Below are 16,691 nucleotides of genomic sequence, written 5' to 3'. Positions count from 1 at the left end.
GGAAGGCTTGCAAGGCTGTATTGAGTAGGGTCTCAGGTTGCACTTCCCAGGGCCAGGCTGCCACCGAGCCTCTCTCCTCCAGCGGTGCCGGTCCCGGTGGCCTGGCCGTGCCGTCCTGCCGCAGGTGCGCTGCCCTCGGCACCGCCGGGAAAGCAGGACCCGCTTCTCTCCCTGCCGCTGTGTCTTCGGGGCTACAATGCTGAGGGTAATAAAATCCCTGAGGTCCCTCTGCCCTGCTCTGAATGGGAGCTTTGTCTCTGCAAAGAAATGACTTGAAACTGATCTGGGGAAAGGCGATTGTTATCTGAAGGCTCCTGAACTGTTTGGATCCTGACTTTGTTAGAGATCTTGTAATTTAAACTTCAACCTGCTTATTAGAAATTTGAGATAATAGTTTAATAATAAAAAGCAGATTTTTTTTTTTCCCCTTGGTTCCTGTGTTCCTGTCCTACTCTTTCTCTCAGCTGCTGTGGATATTTAATCATCTGATATGTGCGCCCCCCCCCCGCCTTTGCTTTTATTTTTTTAAATAGTGGGATGAAATGGCAAGATGTTTCTTTGAGGTCTGCCAAGGAAAGATCATGCAGGCCTGTCCCTGCGGTCCCCGTGCGTGCATTTCAGAGCGTGCCCACGGAAAGCTGAAAGGAGCTGGAAGGAATGCCAACTTGTGAGTTGTCTCCAGTTCGTGTGGGTCTGCTCCCCTGTGAGGGTCTGGAAATCCCTCCAGGTAAAGGGAGTCCCCTTCTTCATGGGGGTCCCCTTCTTCATGGGGGTCCCCTTCTTCATGGGGGTCCCCTTCTTCATGGGGGTCCCCTCTGCGGAGTGCCTTGGACCCCCCCAGCTGCCCGGTGCCTGTGCTCAGCCCCTTGCCCTGCCCTGCTGGCTGCAGCCCCGCGGAGGGAGTTGGAGTGGGATTTGGGAGCTCTTCCCAAGAACGATCCTCATCCAAATTCCCCCAGCTGGGCAGCAGCTCCCTGGCCCCGAAAGAGCCCGGAGGAAACGTGTTTGGACATGTGAGGGGTGTATTAGCATTCCTGCCGCCCTTGTTTCCCCCTCGCCCTCCCCGTGCTGGAGGTGGCCACTTGCCATGGGGCTGGAGGGGTTGATCTGGGGTCCCCGCCGGGGCTGGGGTGCCGTTGGGAGAGGCTGGCACCCCGTGGGTCTCCCCGTGGGGCTCGTCCGTGACGTGGGTGGGCAGCAGCCGTGGTTTTGTTCGGCGACAGGCGGTTGCGCTCCGTCCCCGGTTCCCTGCTGCTCGCCCCGATTAACGGATTCCGTCGTGCAGGCAGGGCTTGCTGCTGGGAGCGCGGTGCCAGAGCCTGTGTCTGGCTGGACCGAGGCGGCTCCCGGGGCGCAGGAATGCGGAGGGCTGGGTGGGAGCCCACACGGGTGACCCCAGTGGGTGTGGGACCGGCCACGGCGGAAGCCACCCCGGCAGACCAGCGTTGCTTTCTGTACTCTGTACCTTCAGTTCATCCCCTCGGCTGCTCCCAGGGTTTGTTTTTTGTTTTTGCTTCTGTGGCTGCCTCCTGTGGGAGTAAAAGCTAATTGAGCTGAGTGGCCCTGGGCGAGATGCTATGGCTCTGTCATGGTTTGGAGGTGGCCACCGGGCTGTTAATCACCCGTATGTGGCTCGGACCCCTGCTGCCACCCCCCCAACCCCCCCTGCTCACAGGCTGCCTTGTTGTGGTGCTCATTCACGTGTTTGAATCAGTGGGTTTAGCCGGGGCTTTGCCCTCAGAAATTGGAGGGGTGGGTTAAGACGCAAGACAGGGATGCGGGTATCGGAAACCTGCTGCTGCCCGGGTTGCATTTTGGCCGTGCTCGCTGCTGAGTGCCTCGGGCTGTGAGGATGCTCTCGGTGGTCCTCGTGGGGAGTGAGGAGCCTCCCAAGGGCATCCTGGGGGGCTTGCCACTGTTGCAGCATAAGTCTTTCTAGTTGTGCATGGTGAGGAGAAAATGTCCTTACAGACAGGCAGGGTTTGACAGTCCCACCCGGAGCAAAAAAAGGCTGGGACTTGGCCAGGAGGAATCTGGCAATTTTAGCTTTTACAGAGGCTGTTGGATACTAATGGCTCCCATGGCTCTCACTGGCTAAGAGGAATTAAAGGGAGACAGAGCTCAGCCGGAGCCATGACTAGTTTTCAAATTTGGCAAACTTGCTGTTTAACGACTGTAGTTGGGCTCGTTTGAAGGCAAAGGACCAAACTCACAAAGCTACCTGTGTGCAGTTGTGTTTGTGAGCTCTGGACTTGCTCAGGCACTCGTGTGGTGGCACTTCAGCCCTGGGCTCCTTTCCAGGCTGGGGCTGTTTGGGGTGGGCGAGGGGACGTGCTCCCCTTCTGCGCCCCTGTTCTGGCGATGGGCAGCCCCGGGGGAGAAAGGGAATTGTATTTGACGGGTCTGTAGGTGCTCCTGAGCGATTTTTCTCCTGGGCCCAGGTTATGTTGGTTCATATTGGCTCCTGCTCTGGATGCCGCTTCCATGACATCATTTGGCTCTTGAAGAGTGGAGGAGGTGAGACACTTCTGAGCGATTATCTAGTGCAAATAGCCCATGGTAAATAGACTCGGCGAAGTATTGACACTGAGACTGTTTCTCTTCCTAATTTCCTGCTCTGGGTGAGTTTGCCAAGTAGCCAAAAATAGAGAGGGGGGAGACCCAAACCCTTCAATCCCAACCTCAAACCAAGACTTCAAATTTCAAGTCAGGGCATATAGCTACTGTCATCCAGGTAATTGTATTAGCAGTTAATGACATAACTTCCACGTGGGATCTTGGCCTAGCACTAATTTTAGGAAATGAGTCTCTATTTAGCCTGTTTGTATTAGCTGGGGATCTTCCTCCTGCACCGGTGCTCTGGTGTTCTCACCATTACACTGTCAAGCCAGTGGTCCCTGCCTTGAATGGAGCAATCCTGGGACAAATTGTCCTAAAGAGACATTAAAATTAGTGCCCGTTGACGTGCCCAGTGGTTGCCTCTTACCCCGGTGGCACCCAGGTTGGGTGCATTTCCAAGGTGAGGAGGGACGAACACAATCCTTGAGGACTGATGTCCCTGAACTGCGATAACCGGTAATTTTCCCATCGGAAGAGCGCTGCGTATGCTCCCCGTCCCCTGCCCAACCTCTCTGCCCCACGGAGCGGGCGCTGCCGGCGGTTTTGCCTTGCTCTCCTCCCACAGCACCCTCCTCGCTGGCTGTGCGCAGGATGAGACCCAGCTCAACGCAGGGGCTCCGGCTGCGTCCCAGGGCGCAGCAGATATTCTGCGTTCTCTGGCTGGCAAACTTTAACTAACAGAGCCCGTTTTTTATTAACCTGCATTTCCTTCTGGTTCCACTATTACCTCTGCAGAAAAGAATCTGACCCCTTGCTCTCAGCATCACCTTCACTTTCTTTTTTTTTCTTTTTTTTTTTTTTATTCCCCTCCTCCCCGCTGTTGCTTTGTGGTTTGGGTGAAACTGCAAAACCCTTCTGAGGCTCCCCATGCCGACCAAGTGATCCCTCAGCTGTGTCACCGCTCCCTCCTGCCTTTGTGCAAAACTCCTCAGAGAGCTTTCGGGCTGGCACAGCAGCAGCGTTAAGCCCGTCATAGGTCCCTCTTAATTAAATTTGAAAACTGCTTGGATAAGAGGGCTTTCTGAACGAGTCAGGTGCTGGGCCATGGGCCTGAACGACTGCCACAGACTAGCACTACCACCCACAGTCCTGATCCCCATGACATGTGTACAGATTATGGAGAAATCCCTCAGCAATGAGCCTGCTTTTAACTCCTTCGCGCTCTGGGGCTTTTGCACGGCGCTCCGAGCTGTCCCTGGAGCCTGACCCTGGCAAAGGGACGTGCTGGTGTCCCTGTGCCGCCTTCCCAGGGGCTGGATCGGCAAACGGTGTCGGTAGCAGTGGCATAGTCCCTCCGTCCCCCAGTGCTGGGGTGGAGGTGTGCTGTGGACCTCGCTGGGTATGTGCAACATGTCAGGGGAAAGTGCCATCGAAATGTTTTCTTTGGATGCGGCACGTAACGAAAGGAAGAAAGTCTCCCAGGCTGTGGCTGCGTGGCCAACGATAAGAGGGAGGTTTAGTGTCCCTATTTTGCCAAGAAGGGGTGGAAGTGGACAGAGTCCCACGGGGAAAGCTTTGTGCAATGCAAGGGGATGACCTGTTTTCTTCTGGGAAATGCTGTGCTCGCTTCACCCCAGCTCACCTGGGTCCAGCTTCGCAGGAAGCCTGCCTACCCAGCCTGCAAAAGAGGGCCACACTCCCTGGTAAATAATAAATAAGTAGCCCAGACCTGTGCTTTAATCTACCCTGCTTGAAGCAGACCCAGCCCCTGCCAGCTCTGAGTCGTGTTTTACGTTGCAGCTTTGAGCTCTCTTGAGTACCCCCTCTTGTGCACCCACCTGCATTAGGCATCTTGTCGCCATATACATCCAGTGCGGAGCTGACCACACGATTGCTGGAGGCCTTGGGGTTTCTTAAAAAAGAAAAAACTTTTTCCATCTCCACTCAGAGGGGAAAAAAAAAACCCCACAAACCCAACTCAAACTCCAGCAACCCAGTCCCCGTCCTTTAGGCACCTGGATTCTGCCTGGGAGGTTTTATAGGGAGGTTTTGCCAAATGGGTGTTCAGCGGTGTTGAAGCTGTACCTTGCCCCTGTTCCTGAGGTTTTCCCTGCATATGCATGCTGGTTTCCAAAACTCAGTGCTTGCCTGGGATGGGTGAGAGCTGGAAAAAGCCAGGCAGGGCTGCGCACACGCAGGGCGATGCGTGACTTCGCTAGCAGCAGCAATGGCTTTGCCTTTTATCGCAGCTCCCAGTTCTCGACTAGTGCTTTGGTCTAACGGCAGTGGGCGTTTGAAGCAGGAGGGAGAGGTGGTTTAGGAGGAACATTAAAAAGCAATAATGCAGCTTGTTGAAGTATATTGAAGCCTCTTTCCAGCCCGGAGTTTTGCTGGAGTCAGGGTTTTTTTTTTTGTCTCCTATTAAATCACACGTTCCCAAGGAGCCTTTGAGCCTGGCGCACTGGGCACGTTTCAGAGTCGGGCCAAAACCAACAATTATCTCCAGTTTCAGGAAATTTGAAGCTGTGGTTAACAGTGTCTTCTTGAGGACTGACAGATGACACAGGTGGCTTAGCGTGCAGCCAACGCTAACCCTGCGTGTCGATGACATTAATCAACTCGACAGGTTGCGGTGTGGCAAACTGCTCAAGGTGGGTCTCCCGGTTGGGAGGTCAGAGGTTCAGGTCTTGGAGGAGGCTTGCAGGAGCGCGGGCTCGCAGCCGGCCCTGCTCGTGGACGAACTTGCCGCGTTGGATCGACGTGACCCGCGGTACTCTGTTTCCTAGCATGGCTCACTGTCGTTATTTCCCCAGGCGGTGGGGAAATCGCTCTATTGCTTCCTGCAAAGAAATGGAGGTAGAAGTTTTTATAGGCTGTTACTAGGCCTTTACCATTAAGTAAGGGCTGAGGGAATACTTTATTTGCTGAAAAGTCGCCTTTTGCTTTTTCTGCAACTATTCTGATCAAATGCATTGAAAACTTGGGGTTCCAGATGCCCCTCTGGAGGCAGTCCTGCGTCTGTCCCCCCCTCGTTCTGACCCCAGCTCCTCTTTTGTTCAAGCTCGGATGGCTCTGGGTTCACGAGGCAAAAAGGGAATTGTCTCAGCTTGGTGAGTGAGCCAACAGCCAACAATTTTCCAAGTCCTATTGGTAGGTCCTGGGATCTGCCAGCCCGACGGGGTGTTCGGCATCTCTGTGTGACTGGAAAATCCCAGTCTCTTATTCTACGGGAACGGGGATCACAAGCTCACAGGAGCTACTACCCAAATGCCCGCAGTAGGGAGGAAGGATATGTTTTATCAAAGTGAGCCCCTGCTGTTTGAGTTCCTGGTTAGGAGCTTGATATCATCTAAAAACCAACATGGGGAAGTAAACAATGGCTCTGTTTTTATTTTAGTCCTCTTTTTCTTTCTCCTATTATTTAACCTTTTAATTACTTCAAGAGTAGCTGAAACCGTAAGTCCCAACAGATGTAATGATTTGTTTGTTGGGGAGCCTCTGCTGCTGGTCCCTTCCTGTAATCCTGTAAAAGCTGAAAAGAGGAAGAAATATTTTTCTAAGGCAGCTGAAATGAGTCCTCCTTTGGCTGTTCACTGTAATAATACTAGGTGTGAAAAACCCTCTGGTATTTATGAGCAGATGTGATTCAGCAATAATAAAGACCTGAGAACCTGTCATAAGATGATGTGGATCAATGAATCATCTGCCAGGTATGGCAATTTTGCGTATCAGGCTACATACCTGAAACTGATGCTATTTTTATGGTGGTGTCTGGTGCCATGGGGACTTATGGTCACTGAGCAAGCCCAAAGTGTTCCCAGAAAGGAGAGAGACCCGGCTGCTTTAGAGGGACTTCACCAGGAAAGAAACTTGAGTTGACAGGAACCACCACTTACTGCTGTCTGCAGCTTTGATGAGGAAATTTATATTTCTGTTGAGCCGTGCAGAGAAAACAAATATCACCCCCATCAGCTGCCCTCAAAGGAAAAAGCTTCCTACCCCTCGGTTTTGCCAAGAGCTGAGCGGTTAATGTGGCACCCACGTGCCCACGGGCTGCGACGGTGTCGTGGGAGCCTGGAGAAAACGTGTTCTTCGCACAGGTCTGCGGGAGGGACCTGGAGCAGGACGGCGATGTGCAACACCAGGCAGCAGTTCCGTGCAGAGCCACCCTGGGCCAGCATCCCTGGATCTCTTAGGCTGCAAATTAGCAAGATCAAGGGATTTGTGTTCCTTGGCCAGCACTGGTAGAGAGCCTCTGAAATGATCTTAACTGCTCTACCTTCTTTTTACATCAGCTAACGGCTGACCGGGGGCCTGAAAAGTTTGCTGTTGCTTTTACAAAAGCCTTTCCTTGCTGCTTGTCTTCCTTTCTGTGGTTTTCCTCCTGTGCTTTCTCCCCTTCCCTCTTCCGCTCTCCCTTGCTTGAAGTCCAGGGAAAGCATGTGCAGCCTTCCCAAGAGAATGTTTTGGCATAGTCATAACTTGTTAAGTACTGCAATTAAAATATTTTTCTCATTAACTTGGAAATAATGTTTCTTCCTAAATTATACCAGAGGATTTTTTTTTTTGCTAATTAAGTTGCCAGTTTCAACAAAACTGCTTCAGAAAATCTGGGAGTTGTGAGGCTGCCCTTGCTGGGTCCCTCAGTCTGCTTCCTCCAGCCAGTATCATCTGCAAAACAGGGGGAGGTTGTCAAAGGTGATTTAAAAAAAAAAAGGGTCTGCTCTGGTTGGGTGGTGGGGTGAGTCTCAGAGGTTCACTGCCAGTAGATGCATCAGGCTGCATTTGGTCTAGTAATGTCTTCTAGCGTTTCCTTGGTTTCTCAAAATGATGGGGTCTCGGTCTGGTTTTGTGTTGGGAAGCTAAGACTTGTGAGTTCGCTGCTGTCGGGGTGCTGCTGGAGCCCTCATCCCTATGGGCTGCACAGGCTGACGGAGTGAACCAGCACAGCGGGCAAAAACCCCAGTCTGCAGAGGACTTGCTCCCTGCCCTGCCCTGCGCGGCACTTTCTCTCCTGTATTAAGCTAAAGCAGCAGCAGGACCCAAGTGTTCACAACTGCTGGGACTTGCCTGCAAAACAAGGAACAGTTTCCAGGGGCCTTGGGTGATTTTTCTGCATGTTTGTGGATTTCCCTCTAGGGATGCAGAGTGCTGTGGAGGAGGTTACCCATCAGACTCCTGTAAAGGGCTGCAGGAGCTGAATCCTGGAAGTGTAATTTTCTGCAAGGAAGCTCTTGAGGAGTTTTTGCATTAAGCACAGTACTGGTCTGGTTCTGTCCTGGTGGCTTTCCAAGCCTATTTCTTTAGACTTCTTGTCCTTGCTCAGGTGCTGAGGTGTAAGAAGGCTTGTGCGATGGTCCAGGGAGCTCAGGGTGGTGGAGTCCGCAGGCTGGGTTAATGCTGTTCACTTGAGCATCTTCTAAACTTGGCTGTGGTCCTTGAGGCTCCTTTTGAGCATTGCCCTAAATTCGTCCCATTCATGTGAAAGGGTCTGTTGCTCCTTTAGCAGCTGGTGGAGGCTTGTTCTCTGTGGGTGTAAATCCACCCCACAAATGTCTCTTCTAGCAGAGGGCTCAGTCCCACCTCTCGCTTGCTGCAGTTAAGGTCCCTGCCAGTAACACCTGGGGGGGGCTCCTGCGGAGATTCCTCACCTCCTAAAAGAGTTTGTTGTTTGATGTTGTGAATCATGTTTTAAGAAAGTCTCCTTTTAAAAAAACACAAATGTCTTCCCTGCACTTGCCCACTCCCACGCACTCCTAGTGCCGGTCTCCTCCTCCCGAACGTGGATGGGTTTGGGTCTGTGCAAGGCTGGGTGGTGTCAGCCCAGCTCTCCCACGGGCTCTTTCTTCCAGTGGTCTCCAGCATCCCCCGTGGGATGGGGGGAATGGGAGCTGTCAGGTGCTCCGAGGGCTCCCTGCAGCCGGTGGGATCTCTCAGGTTACAATCCCAACAAAACACCTCGTTCTGCTCCTCCGACAAATACCTGTCCACGGATCCCAGTTGGGTGTTTTCTGTCAAGCTGGTGATTGCGGTTCAGAGCAAGGACAGACTTATGTACACATCGCCCTGGCAACGTTTAGGTAAAAGCCTCTGAGAAGCACCGGGGTGCATATTATGGGCTATTGCCTTTTTTTCTGCTTGTGCACATATGGGCTTTTTTCCCCGACACTAGCCCGAGGTGCAGGGAACACCCGAGCTAGTTTAACTACCTTTGCTGCCTCGTGCTTTTGAAAATTTCTACCTTGTGTGCCTCTTTATTTTATTTTATTTTATTTTTTAATTTTTTCTTTTTTTTTCCCCCCTTCTTTTTTTTCCTTTTTCGACTTATGTCTGTTCCAAACCCCGTTGTGGACTTGTGCCCGGGAGTCTCGCAGGGACAGCGCAGCACGCGTGAACTAACCCCAGGGCAGGGTGCGAGCACAGTGGACCTGGCTTGGGCTGCCTGATGCAAACTGCCCGAGGGCTTTGTAACGAGAATGGGTGGCCCTTGGATTTACTGAGTGTATCACTGAAGTTAATGCAGCAGCATCTGGAAAGCTTTCTGCATGAGGCTGCTTGAATGGAACTCGGGCCAAACTTGTCACAACTAATTTAGTCATCTAGAAACGAAGAGGCTGATCTAACCGGATAAGTCAACCCACCGGCCTTGGACCTTTATTTTAGGATGGGATGTGGGCTCCTGGCTCTCTCCTTCAACTCCCAAGGGAAGCAAGGCAGTAGCCGGAGGGGTGACTCCCTGCCTAGCGAGAGATGCTCCTCTCCAAGGAGCTGACAGCATTTGGGACACTGGGGTGAAGGGGTTGCATTTATTGCTCATTTTTGTTGAGGGCTTTCTGAATATTCAGGGAGCTTTTTAAAGAGCAAAGGATGATAGCAAACCTAGTAAATGTTGGGTATAAGAAGACTGAGCTTATGAGCCACTTCAGTTGGGCTAGACAAGGTGTTTTACTGACCTGCTGTTATTTGAGAATTCTTAAATAATCTTAAACTTTAATCTGAGTGTGCCAATGGGATCATTGACCTCAAGGATGTCCCTGTGTGCTGCTTTCTGAAGCTAATCTAAGTTTTGAAACGTTCTTGGGCTTCCGTCTTAAAAATATGATGCTATGCTAGACTTCAGCAGTACACTGGAATGCAGAGGCTCCTGATTTTCACTTTGCTACCAGTGGTCTTCAGAAACCCTGGGCTGATCACTTTGCCTCTCTCTGTATCCCTGTTTCCCCTTGTGTAGAACAGGAACATAGCCTCCCTCCTGCCAGCACATGTTGCAAAATATATTTAATGTTACTTCTCCACTTGGGAAACGAGAAAACCTTTCTGTGCATTTGCATTATTGTTGTCTTGGGCAGTTTGAATAAAGGCATTCTCCAAAGAAGTGCTTTTTGGCGTCCTAACGCGTCGCAAAGAGGAAACAACATGTTCGGTCTTGTCTCGTGCGTGGTGTTTGCTCGCTGCAACCAGTTGATGGAAGAGAGCGTAGCCAGTGCCAGCGGGCACCCGGAGGGCTTGCGGCCAGGGCGTGCAAAGGTCCTTGAGACTGAGAATGGACCAAACGGTGCTTGCTGGGGCGTTGTCATTCATGGTGAGATCCCTGACTCTCAAGGGGCAGATTGCGTTAAAATCGGTGTTTGGTTTTCCTCATTGCAAAGATGCGGAATTTTGGAGAATATCAGTTAAATCGGCTCCCCGCCCCTGTTGCCACTGATGCTGCATCTTGGGGCTTGTACATCTGTATCCATGAGCAATAAGTTTTGTGGGTGGCAACGTCAGATTAGCTGATGGAATTTATTAGCTCTGGTGGAACCATTTTTAGGCAAGATGTTTTTGCAAACAGTATTTCATCATAAAACACTGCTGTCAATCACCTGTAGGCGAATGACTCTCAAAAACCCAACCCTAGATTAAAGGAAATGATAAGTAGTTCTGCTTGTCCTAAAAGCTTTTTTTTTTGTCTCTTTATTTAATGTATTGCTGGGTAAATAATTATTGGCCTCCTGTACTGCAGAATGGGTGTGGAGGGTCAGCAAACGTCTTGAAAATGGTTTCAGTTCTGCATTTGCTAGCAAAGCCAGCCCTTTCCATGAGCAAACAGGACTGACCACGCTGCATTCCTCCAGCCTGGCTGGCGGGTGGGTAGTCAAAGGCAAAAATGCACCTGAGCTGCTGTAGGAGCTCTCCCCAGGGTGGAGAGGTGAGCTGGGGGAGGCAGAGCCCTGGCCATGGTTGGGTCAAACCTTCAGCGTTACGGCGATGGCCGGACCCCAGCTGAGGCTGCCGTCCTTCAGGGCCAGACCGAAATGCAGAAAGCTGGGATTTCCCCGTGGCTGCGTGTAGGGAGTAGCTCGAATTTTCAGTAGGAATTATTGAAAGAAGGTGACTTTTTCTGTAGCAGGGACCAACCGTGAACTGTAGTCTGGGAACAGCTCCTCCTTGGCAGCGTTGTCTTGGCTGTGCAGCTGGACATTAAGTCATTAATCGGGTGCAGGGCATCAGAACTTAAATACTAATTTACATACCTGACATAGATGGCAAATATTTTAAGGATTGACTCAGTATAGAAGCAGCACCTAAACTGGGTGAGTGGTAAGAGATGAGGTGATGCATCTTTCCAAGAAGGTGTTTGATACATGAACACTCCCAACACCAGGAAACACAGAGAGACTCCCAGGGGTGGAAACAGCCATCAGCCAATTTCACACTGGAAAATAGCATGTGTGGCGTTTTTTTAATTTGAAATTTAATTAAATGCTGGACCAGCTTGTGAGGAAGGGGAGAGTACATTCTCCATCCCTTGGAGTCTTTAATGAGAGCAAGCAGCTTTCTGAAAGACCCGCTGTCATTGCAGCGCGAGCTGCTGATCCACGCGCAGGAACTCACCGTGTGAGCTCCCAGCCTTTGCTGCTGACCCAAACCCTCCTGGCCATCGCAGCTATTGGAAAACCGTCTCCCAGGGAGGCTGTGGGTCCATCCTGGGGTGCAAATCACCCCCCCGTACCCGTGGCAGGGCTGCAGCGACCGCGCGATGGACCGTTAGCTGGGGCTGCTGTTCTCCAGGAACAGGGCTGGTTATGGCACACAGCCCTTCCCAGCCTCCTGACAGCATCGCCTCGTCTCCAGCTACTTTCACCACCTCCGCTGTTTAACTGCACTGTCACTTTCCTCGCCCGCTTGTTTTCAGCGTTTTCTCCGACAGTTGCTTTTTATAATTGTGAATTTTTTTTTTTCCCCCCTCCCTGTTGCTACCTGTTCTAGCCCTTAGGCGCTGAGCTCGGAAATGCATTCGCTGGGGTTTGCCCTGGCCTGTCGCATACATCATCCCGCGGAGGATGGTGTGCATCTGTTTGGCATTTATTAATCGTTGCAGCTTGACAGACTTTCTTCTGCTTCTCGCGTTTTCTTTTCCAAAATTATCTGCTTAAAATAACAGAGCAGCCATAGGAGGGGTGGGAAATGATGCTCTTCATGCCTTTGCGTGGGCTTCTTGGGTGCACGTACTAAACACGTTGTTTGGAAACTTTCTGTCTTCAGAAATTTGCAGGGATACGGGCGGTGCCCACCCCCTGCCCCCTCGCAAAACAAGAAAGGAGCGGGCTGCGTGTAGGATTCATATGATGATGCCTTTTTGTCTTTGCTTATGAGTTGAAAAAGAAGTTAAGATTAATAGGAACCAAGACTTGTTACTGCTCCATAGCTCCCTGTCCATACTACCCCTCCCTGTTACCATTAATAGAAAATCACCTTTTGCCACTGACTGCCTTCAGGTGACCGTTTGGGATGCCCCAGTGCCTAATGTGTGAAGGTTTAGAGAAAATGATGCTCTGATCTGACATGGGTCTGCTCCCCAGGGCTGGCACACCGGAGGACTGCGGGTTTAATTCCAAGAGTCCTCGGCTCATCTCTGCTGACTTCCCTGAGCCCTGCCTGCCTGTAACGTCATGGCGAGAGTGTAAATACAAACCGGAGTCTCAGAGGTCTCCTGGTTCAGGTGGTGTTTTGGCTGAGAGATGTGTTTGATCCCAGCTGCCTCTTCCAGAGGTAGAAGTGTTGCACAACAGCATGCTCACTGGTTAAATGGAGACTTCCCACCTTTCCTCTTCTCTGGAAATATTTAGCTATCAGCCAGCTAAGGGCAGAACAAACTTGTTTCCAGTACGATGTTTTTTTTCCATCTACACATAATAACGTCTTTAGCTGTATGTAATTAACTCAGAAGTGATAGGCTTGTAATTACCCAGCAGAAGCCTGTGAAAAGGATTGCGTTAGTCTTTATCTCGGGAACTTTATTAACAAAGATGTTCTGGGCCGTTTTGGGATAAGCCAAAATATCTGAAGCGGTGCTGGAGCCATGCGGAGCCCTGGGTGCAGGAAAAGGCTGTCGGAGGGCTCTGGCTTGGCCCTGGGGCGTCCCCGGCAGCAGGACTCGTGGCAGATGGCTCCGGTCGTTGGTTTGCTGATGTCCTCCGTTTCGGAGGTTCGTTTGGGATGACAGAAGTCTACCCTTCTGGTCTTCGGTTGAAACCGCTGGTTTCTCTTGTTTCTGTTTGTTCATGGGTGTCATTGGAGGGGCGGGAAGGAGGAAGCCTGTGGTTAACTTGTGGAGGCTATGCCGTGTAGGAGAGACTCATAAAATAACCACATGATGTGAAATGACTGTATAGCTCTGGAAATTAATACTTAAGGCTTCTCCTCTTTGAATGCGATGAAACCATTGCAAACTCAGTATATGGATATTGAACATACTGAAAGAATGCTATTAAAGAAATGTGGGTTTTAGCCTATAGTTCCCTCAATGGGGGAATAAGCTTAGTGGCTCTATTTTTTTGGTGTGCAACTTGCATCAGTTTGTCTTTGTTACCCTCCTGACTGGGCAAGTCTAGTTGAGTTGGTCAAATGGAGATGATTCAGAGGTGAACTCATATGTCGGAGCCTTCTTCAGAAGTTTTGAGAAATATAAAATCATACAACGTGCCCCTGGGGGTTAGACCCTGAATTGATGTTATTTGAGGGAAATCTGCCCTGATTTTGCTCTCTGCAGCCTGGGATTTGTGAGTGAGCAGTGTTTCCCCTCGAGTTTGTAGCCCCTGCAAGATGGACATCACGCTGGGAGGCGAGGCACACCCTGGATGCTGTAACGTTACTCATGAGCAACACCCTGCAGGGGAAAAACAGGATTATTTAATTTTGCATCTTGGCTGCTTGGGATTTGCTAGAGGTAGTTCTTGGTCATCTTCTACAATTATTCTTGTCGTTTGAACTTATAAGTCTTGGGCATTTAATGGATGTTGTTTCCCACCACATCCTTGCCTGCCTTTGAGTCCATGACTGGCTGGAGACTCCTCAGTGTTCCACCACCACCGCCTGCTCTGCAGGGCTCATGGGCAAGTTGTGCTGCCTGCTCCAGAAGACAGATGTGAGATGAGATGAGAATTGCCTTTTAGGTCCAGCTAACGACCCCCATGTGTCATCTGACAGTGTTGGTGACTTCAGGCAGTGCACAGTGCTGTGCTAGAAATGGCTGTCTTGTCAACACCTGGGGATTCTTGTGGCTTGGAATAACAAGGTGGTGGGTAACCAGGTTAATAAATGTAAAGGTAATTGGTGAACAAGAAAAAAAAGCCAAGCTGGTTAAATAATTTATTTGGTAATTATTTTTTCCCCTGTCACCTGAGGGATTCATAGAGGAAGAATGGTTCATTGATTAGGGCACTAGTCTACTTCTTTGGAAAAGGAGTTTGTGTTGTTCCCTGCCATGGCTGTCTTGTATAAATTTGGGCAAGTCATTTCATCTCTTTATGTTCCTTGTGTTTTAAGGCTAATTGTAATAAATTCAGTAACCTTTGTATCTCACGGGGGAGGAGGGGATATATGTTGTTACGCTCAAAGTTGAATACTGTTCCTATTGAGAGTCAATATACAGCAGGAGTAGTGCTAACTACAGTGAGAGGACTCAGTGTAAATAAGTGTTTCAAATAACGATACTTAAGCCGCTTCAAGCATATATTAATGAATTTGTATGATGCTCCTGTGCAGGTGGTGTGGGGACAGGCAGCATTGTTTTCAGTTTGTGATAGAGAAAGTGAATGCAAGCTCTCTTGTGCTATCACAAAAGATTGTAATGAGCATTAATAGCTCTAATTTACAAACAGATATAACAAGTTCAACACATGCTTTTACCCGAATGATTACCCTTCGGAATGGGCTTTTCGTCTTCTCCATTTCTTGATATCTCCCAATCAAGCCTGGGACTGTCTTCCCGTATATGTTGTCCAGTCCTAGTTGTTGGACTTGGTGCAGGCACTGCAGGATGCTGACACATAAAGAAATTAGAAGAAAGGCTGAGACAGGACTGACATACTCCCTGGTTGAGGGAACACCATGTTAAAAGGAAATTTGTACTGCTGAAACCACAAGACTCACCTAATGATTTGAAGTCCATGGCCACAGCAGTCCCTTGTAAGGTCCCAGACCTTTCCAAATACCAGGACTCTGCATCCTCACAAATTGGCCGTATGCTGCAAGGGTATGCCAAGGGTTATACTGACGGGATTTCTGGCTCTGCAGGAGCCTTGCAGGCAGCCATGGAACCGAGAAGGGAAAATGCAGTTCTGAATTGCAGGGAAAATTAAGCCCTTTAGGAGAAAATTCTAGCAGGACACTTTTTGATATTTTTACTCCCTTTGTTGCTTGCATGGGTTGGGTAAAATTCTTTGCTTCTGCACCCTTTAAATTTAACCCATCTGGTTCTTTGTTTTAGGTCCTGGAATCGTGAGAACTTCCAATGACTTGGCAGATCTCTCTGAATCACTGACGTTTTGCTGCCACCTCCACCCATGCCTGTCCCTTGCTTGCTCCCTTGCCGGGTGTCAGTTCGCCAGCCTACGTGCTGAGAAGAAAAGTTAAAAAGGTAAAAGTCTGTAATCTGATTCCGCAGTGACCTGTCTAATCCTGTTCTCTGGTACAGTGAGAGCTGAAATACTTGTACTGCAAAACAATGACTTGAGGAGACTAGAGAAGGAAGATGAGAATCTTCAGGGATTTATTTTTATTTTTTTGTCCCCTCCATCTTTTGTCTTTTTCTGACCGAAAGCTGTCAGCTGGAAAGGAGGGGTGGCAAGGAAGAGCTTGGGGCTGGGTGCATTGGTAGCAATGCATTGGGTCCCTCTTTGTGGGAGAGTAGGGGTATGGTTTCAGGCAGCACGGACTAAATCTGCGTGGCAGTGGCTGCTCTCAGTTGTCCCGGAGGTGAAGGGCTCAAATACGATGAGTAAAGCACTGCAGCTCCACAAAGAGCCGCTGACTATGTCGTGCTCCTACCTGTGGAGCTCCCAACAGCTCCAAAATGTTTCTGGGCTGAAAATGAGTTTTTTTGATATGTGGTTGGACTGTCGGGAGTGGCTGAGCTTTCTGAGCTCCTTGGGGACAGCAGTTCGGACCTTTGCTCTGACCCTCGCTGGTTCACACCTGGAGTCCTAGGCTGTGGCTTTTCTTGTAAGACCAGGGCTGGTCTGCTGGTGTCTCCTTCCCCTTGACCTTGTGTTGGATTGGGGAGCTGAGCCCAGGCTTCCAGGTCTGGGGCAAGGACTGTGGCCATGGGACTTTCCCATTGTTCCTTGTGTTGTGCATGTGTGTTAGTGCAAAATCCTTCATGGACATTTTTGGGCATATGTTTTTTTTTTCCTCTAGCTTGTTGTTGAGAAAAAACTTCCCTGTACTGATCCTTGATGCAGGTTCCACTGAACCTACCTGACTCTGCAAAAGGGTATTTTGGGAAAGCAGTCTCTTCAGATGAGAAACAGGTTTGTCTCAGTGGGTTCTGCTCTGTTGAAAATATGACACGTTGTGTGAGCTGTGTGAGGTCTGGATTACAGAGGTTATGTTTTGAGTTTGCTGTCATATCAGAGTTGTGTTCTCCTAAGCTGCTTTGTCCTCTCTCCTAGAGAGCTTCCTCCTGTTGGGGCTCTGTTTTTCCCTTTACCAAAACCTCCAGTTTGCTGCTACATGGAATTGAACCATGCTTTCAGAGCAATTTCCAGCTGCGAACCCGAGTGCGCAGTTCCTCGAACTTCATTTTTCTTAAGTCTTTTGGCTGGGTTGCATTATTTCCTTCCTTATTTTTTTAGGCATAGTCCCCT

The 16,691-nt window shown here is 50.0% G+C and overlaps 1 long non-coding RNA gene across 2 annotated transcripts in view; it reads left to right on the top strand.

Annotated features, from left to right (window-relative positions):
* The first annotated feature begins 567 nt into the window (after positions 1-567).
* Positions 568-16,691, top strand: part of LOC138688217 (uncharacterized) — a 129,913-nt gene continuing 113,789 nt past the window's right edge. For both annotated transcript variants that reach the window (XR_011327295.1, XR_011327294.1), the window contains exons 1-2: positions 568-667; positions 15,314-15,463. This is a non-coding gene — a long non-coding RNA (uncharacterized lncRNA). The remainder of the gene's footprint in view (positions 668-15,313; positions 15,464-16,691) is intronic.

The sequence above is a fragment of the Haliaeetus albicilla genome, chromosome 12 (assembly GCF_947461875.1).
Source record: "Haliaeetus albicilla chromosome 12, bHalAlb1.1, whole genome shotgun sequence".
Classification (NCBI taxonomy): domain Eukaryota; kingdom Metazoa; phylum Chordata; class Aves; order Accipitriformes; family Accipitridae; genus Haliaeetus; species Haliaeetus albicilla.
This window is presented reverse-complemented; position numbering and strand designations above follow the sequence as displayed.